This window comes from Callithrix jacchus, chromosome X (assembly GCF_049354715.1).
Source record: "Callithrix jacchus isolate 240 chromosome X, calJac240_pri, whole genome shotgun sequence".
Lineage (NCBI taxonomy): Eukaryota > Metazoa > Chordata > Mammalia > Primates > Cebidae > Callithrix > Callithrix jacchus.
Genome location: NC_133524.1, coordinates 58389185 through 58395184, shown reverse-complemented (window position 1 = coordinate 58395184; position 6000 = coordinate 58389185).

Sequence of the window (6000 nt, the reverse complement as noted above, 5' to 3'; positions counted from 1 at the left end):
CCAGGGAATTTCAGCCAAGGCAATTCCAGGCCATTTCAGGCAAGGCAATTCCGTGCAATTCCAGGTAAGGCAATTCCAAGCAAGGAAACTCCAGACAATTCCAGGCAAGGCAATTCCAGGCAAAACTATTCCACCCAATTCCAGGCAAGGCAATTCCTGGAAATGCAATTCCAGGCATCGAGCAAGGCTATTCCAGGCAAGGCACTTTTATGCAAGGGAATTCCAGGCAATTTCAGACAAGGCAATTTCAGAAAAGGAAATTCCATGCAAGGCAATTCCAGTCAAGGGAATACCAGGTAATCCCAGACGAGGCAATTCAAGGCAAGGCATTTTCAGGCATTTCCAAAAAAAGCAATGTTAGGCAAGTCAATGCCAGTCACAGCAATTACAGGAAATTCCAGGCAAAGCAATTCAAGGCAACGCAATTCCTGGGAAGGAATTTGCAGGCAATTCCAAGGAAGACAATTCCAGGCAAGGCAACTCCATGCAATTCTAGGCAATTCCAGGCAATTCCAGTCATGGTAATTACAGGCAAAATAATTCCAGGCAAATGCAGGCAAGGCAAGTCCATGCATGGCAACTCCAGGCAAGACAATTTCAGGCAAGGCAATTCTAGGCAATTCCAGGGAAGGTAACTTTATTCAAGGCAATTTCAGGCAGTTCCACGCATGGCAATTCCAGGCAAAATAATTCTTCGCTATGCAATTCCAGGCAATTCCAGAGGGGGCAAGGAAATTTTAGAAAATTCCAGGCCGGAAAATTTCAGGCAAGGCAATTCCAGGCAATTCCAAGCAAGGCAATTTCAGGCAATTCCAGGCAATGCAAATCCCGGCAAAACAATTTCAGACTAGGCATGTCCACGCAATTCCAGGTAGGGCCATTATATGCAAGGCAACTTTTGGCAATTCCAACCGAGGCAATTTCAGGCAAGGAAATTCCAGGCAAGGCACTTCAAGGCAATTCCAGCAAGGAAATTCCAGGGAAGGAAATTCCAGGCAAGAGAATTTCAAGAAAGGCAATTTCATGCAAGGCAAAACAAGACAAAGCAAGGCATGGAAAGGCATTTTCAGGTAAGACAATTCCATGCCAGGCAACTCCAAGCAAGGCAAGGCAAGGGAGGCAATCGCAGGTCAGGCAAAGCTAGGCAAAGCAATTCCAGGCAAGGCAATTCCAGGCAAGGCAATTCCAGACATGGCAATTTCAGGCAAGGCAATTCCAGGCTAGGCAATTCCAGGAAATTCCAGGCAAGGCAATTCCAGGCAACCAGGCATGAAAATTCCAGACAATTATAGGCAAGGCAATTCCAAACAATTCCAGGCAAAACAATACCAGGCGAAGAAATTCCAGGTAATTCCAGGCAAGGCAATTTTAGGCAAGCAAATACCAAGCAATTCAAGCAAAGGCAATTTCAGGCAAAGCAATTCCAGCAATTCCATGCAAGGCAATTAAAGGCAAGGCAATTCCAGCCAATTCCAGGAAAGACAATTCCAGGCAAGGCAATTCCTGAGAATTCCAGGAAAGGCAATTCCAGGTAAAACAATTCCAGAGAATTCCAGGCAAGGCAATTCCATGAATGGTAATTTCAGGCAATTTCAACGAAGGCAATTCCAGAAAAAAAATTCCAGGCAATTTCACCTAAGGCAATTCCAGGCAATTCGAAGCAAGATAATTCCAGGCAAGGCAAGGCTCAGCAAGGCAATTCCAGTCAAGGCAATTCCAGGCAAGGGAATTCCCGGCAAGACAATTTCAGGAATGGCAATTCCAGACAAGGCAATTCCAGGCAATTTCAGGACATAGTATTTCATGCAAGGCTATTCCAGGCAATTCCAGGCAAGGCAATTAAAGACAAGCAATTACACTTAACGCAATTCCAGGCAATTTCATGCAATTCCAGGCATTAAAATTCCAGGCAAGGTAATTTCAGGCAATTCCAGGTAATTCCAGGCAAGGCAATTCCAGGCAAGGCAATTCCAGGCCAGGCAATTCCAGGCAAGACAAGCCTAGGCAAGCCATTTTCTGGCAAGAAAATCCCAGGTAAGGTAATTTCACACAAGACAATTCCAAGCAAGGCAATTTCAAACCAGGCTATTCCAGGCAAGGCAATTTCAGGCAAGGAAATTATAGTCAAGGCAATTATACAGAAATCCGAACAATTGTAGGCAAGGCAATGCCAGGAAAGTCAAGGGATGTCAAGGCAATACCAGTCAACACAATTCCAGGCAATACAAAAAAAGGAAAAGCAATTTCAGGCAACGCAATTCCAGGCAAGGCAATTCCAGTCAAGGCAAGGCAAGACAAAACAATTTCGGGCCAGGCAATTCCAGGTAATGCAATTCCACGCAAGGGAAGCCTAGGCAAGGCAATTCCAGTTGAGGCAAATCCAGGCAAAGCAATTCAAGAAAAGGCAATTCCAGGCAATGAAATTCCAGCCAATTCCATGCAAGGCAATTCCAGGCAAGGGAAGGCAAGACTAGGCAATTCCAGTCAAGGTAATTCAAGGCAAGGGATTTCCAGGCAAGGCAATTTCAGGCAAGGAAATTCCAGGCAAGGGAAATCCAGACAACTCCAGGCCACGCAATTTCAGAAAATTTCAGGCAAGTCAATAAGGCAAGGCAATTTCATGCACCCAGCCAAGGAAATTCCAGGCAATTCCAGTCAAGGCAATTCCAAACAATTCCAGGTAAAATAATAGCAGGCAGGAAATCTCCAGGCAATTCCAGGCAAGGGAATTTAAGGCAAGCAAATTCTAGGCAATTCCAGCAAAGGCAATTCCAGGCGAGGCAACTCCAGGCAATTCCAGGCTAGGCAATTCCAGGCAATTTCTATCATGGCAATTCCTGGCAAGGCAATACCAGGCAAGGCAATTTCAGGAAATTACAGGCAAGGTAATTCCATGCATGGCAATTCCAGGCAATTCCAGACAAGGCAATTCCAAACAAGGCAATTCCAGGCAAGGCAACCCCTTGCAAGGCAATTCCAGGCAATAAAATTTCTTACAATGCAATTCCAGGCGATTAAAGACAAGGCAATTCTCGGAAATTCACAGCAAGGAAATATCAGGCATGGCAACTCAAGGCAATTCCAGGCATGGCAATTCAAGGCAAGGCAATTCCACACCATTGCAGGCAAGACAATTCCTGGCATCACAATTCCAGGCAATTCCAGAAAAGGTAATATTATGTAAGGCAATTCCAGGAAAGGCAATTCGAGGCAAGCAAATTCCAGGCAATTCCAGCAAAGGCAATTCCAGGCAAAACAATTCCAGGTAATATCATGCAAGGCAATTCCAGGGAAGGCAATCCCAGGCAATTCCAGGCAAGTTAATGCCAGGGAAGGCAATTCCAGGCAAGACAATTCCATGCATGGCAATTTCAGGCAATATCAAAGAAGGCAATTTTAGGCAAGGCAATTCCAGGACATGGTATTCCATGCAAGGCTATTCCAGGCAATTCCAGGCAGGGCAATTAAAAACAAGGCTATTACAGTTAAGGCAATTCCGGGCAATTCCATGCAATTCCAGGAATTAAAATTCTAGGCAAGGCAATTTCAGGCAATTCCAGATAATTCTAGGCAAGGCAATTCCAGGTAAGGCAATTCAAGGCAAGGCAATTCCATGCTAGGCAAAGAAAGCCAAGGCAATTCCAGGCCAGGCAATTCCAGGCAATAAAATTCCAGGCAAGGCAAGTCTAGGCAAGTTATTTCCCAGTAAGGAAATCCCAGGCAAGGCAATTTCACGAAAGACAATTCCAAGCAAGGCAATTCCAGGCAAGGCAGTTCCAGGCAAGGCAAGTAAAGTCAAGGCAATTATAGGAAAATCCAGGTAATTCTAGTCAAGGCAATTACAGGCAAGGCAATGCCAGGGAAGGCAAGGCAAAGCAAAACAATACCAGTGAAAAAAATTTGAGGCAAGACAAGGAAAGGAAAAGCAATTCCAGGCAAAGCAATTCCAGGCAAGGAGATTCCAGTCAAGGCAAGGCAAGGCAAAACTATTTAAGGCCAGGAAATTCCAGGTAAAGCAATTCCAGGCAAGGGAAGCCTAGGCAAGGCAATTCCAGTCAAGGCAAATCCAGGCAAAGCAATTCAAGGAAAGAAAATTACAGGAAAGGCAATTCCAGGCAAGGCAATTTCAGGAAATTCCAGGCAAGGCAATTTCAGGCAAGGCAACTCCAGGCAATTCCATGCAATGCAATTCCAGGCAAGGGAAGGCTAGGCTAGGCAATTCCAGTCAAGGTAATTCAAGGCAAGAAAATTCCAGGCAAGGCAATTTTAGGCAGGGAAATTGCAGGCAAAAGAATTCCAGACAGTTCCAGGCCAGGCAATTCCAGGCAAGTCAATAAGGCAAGGCAATTCCATGCACCCAGGCAAGGAAATTTCAGGCAATTCCAGGCAAGGCAATTCCAAACAATTCCAGGTAAAATAATACCAGGAAAAACATTTCCAGGCAATTCCTGGCAAGGCAATTTAAGGCAAGCAAATTCCAGGCAATTCCAGCAAAGGCAATCTCAGGCAAGGCAACTCCAGGTAATTCCAGTCTAGGCAATTCCAGGCAATTTTTATCATGGCAATTTCTGGCAAGGCAATTCCAGGCATGGCAATTCCAGGCAAGGCAATTCCAGGCAATTCCATGCAAGGCAATTTCATGCATGGCAATTCCAGGCAATTCCAGACTAGGCAATTCTAGGCAAGGCAATTCCAGGCAAGGCAATTCCAAACAATTCCAGGTAAAATAATACCAGGAAAAACATTTCCAGGCAATTCCTGGCAAGGCAATTTAAGGCAAGCAAATTCCAGGCAATTCCAGCAAAGGCAATCTCAGGCAAGGCAACTCCGGGTAATTCCAGTCTAGGCAATTCCAGACAATTTTTATCATGGCAATTTCTGGCAAGGCAATTCCAGACAATTTTTATCATGGCAATTTCTGGCAAGGCAATTCCAGGCACGGCAATTACAGGCAAGGCAATTCCAGGCAATTCCATGCAAGGCAATTTCATGCATGGCAATTCCAGACTAGGCAATTCTAGGCAAGGCAATTCCAGGCAAGGCAACTCCTTGCAAGGCAATTCCAGGATATTCCAGGCAAGGCAATTCCAGGCAATAAAATTCCTCACAATGCAATTCCAGGCGATTAGAGCCAAGGCAATTCCGGGCAATTCACGACAAGGAAATTTCAGGCATGGCAAATCCAGGCAATTCCAGGCAATTTCTATTATGGCAATTTCTGGCAAGGAAATTCCAGGCAATGCAATTCCAGGCAAGGCAATTCCAGGCAATTCCAGGCAAGGCGACTCCATGCAAAGCAATTCCAGGCAATAAAATTCCTCACAATGCAATTCCAGGCTATTAGAGACAAGGCAATTCAAGGGAATTCACGGCAAGGAAATTTCAGGCAAGGCAACTCCAGGTAATTCCAGGCATGGCAATTCAAGGCAAGGCAATTCCACACAATTCCAGGATAGGCAATTCCTGGCATCACAATTCCAGGCAATTCCAGACAAGGCAATATTATGTAAGGCAGTTCCAGGCAAGCAAATTCCAGGCAATTCCAGCAAAGGCAATTTCAGGCAAAACAATTCCAGGTAATGTCATGCAAGGCAATTCCAGGCAATTCCAGACAAGTTAATGACAGGGAAGGCAATTCCAGGCAATACCAGGCAAGGCAATTCCAGGCAAGGCAATTCCAGGCATGGCTATTTCAGGCAATACCAAAGAAGGCAATTATAATCAAGGCAAATCCAGGCAATTACAAGACATGGTATTTCATTCAAGGCTATTCCAGGCAATTCCAGGCAAGGCAATTAAAGAAAAGGCGATTATAGTTAAGGCAATTCCAGGCAATTACAGAAATTAAAATTCCAGGCAAAACAATTTCAGGAAATTCCAGGTAATTCCAGGCAAGGAAATTCCAGGTAAGGCAATTCAAAGCAAGGCAATTCCAGACAAGGGAAAGAAAGCCAAGGCAATTCCAGGCAAGGCAATTCCAGAAAATTGCAATTCCAGGCA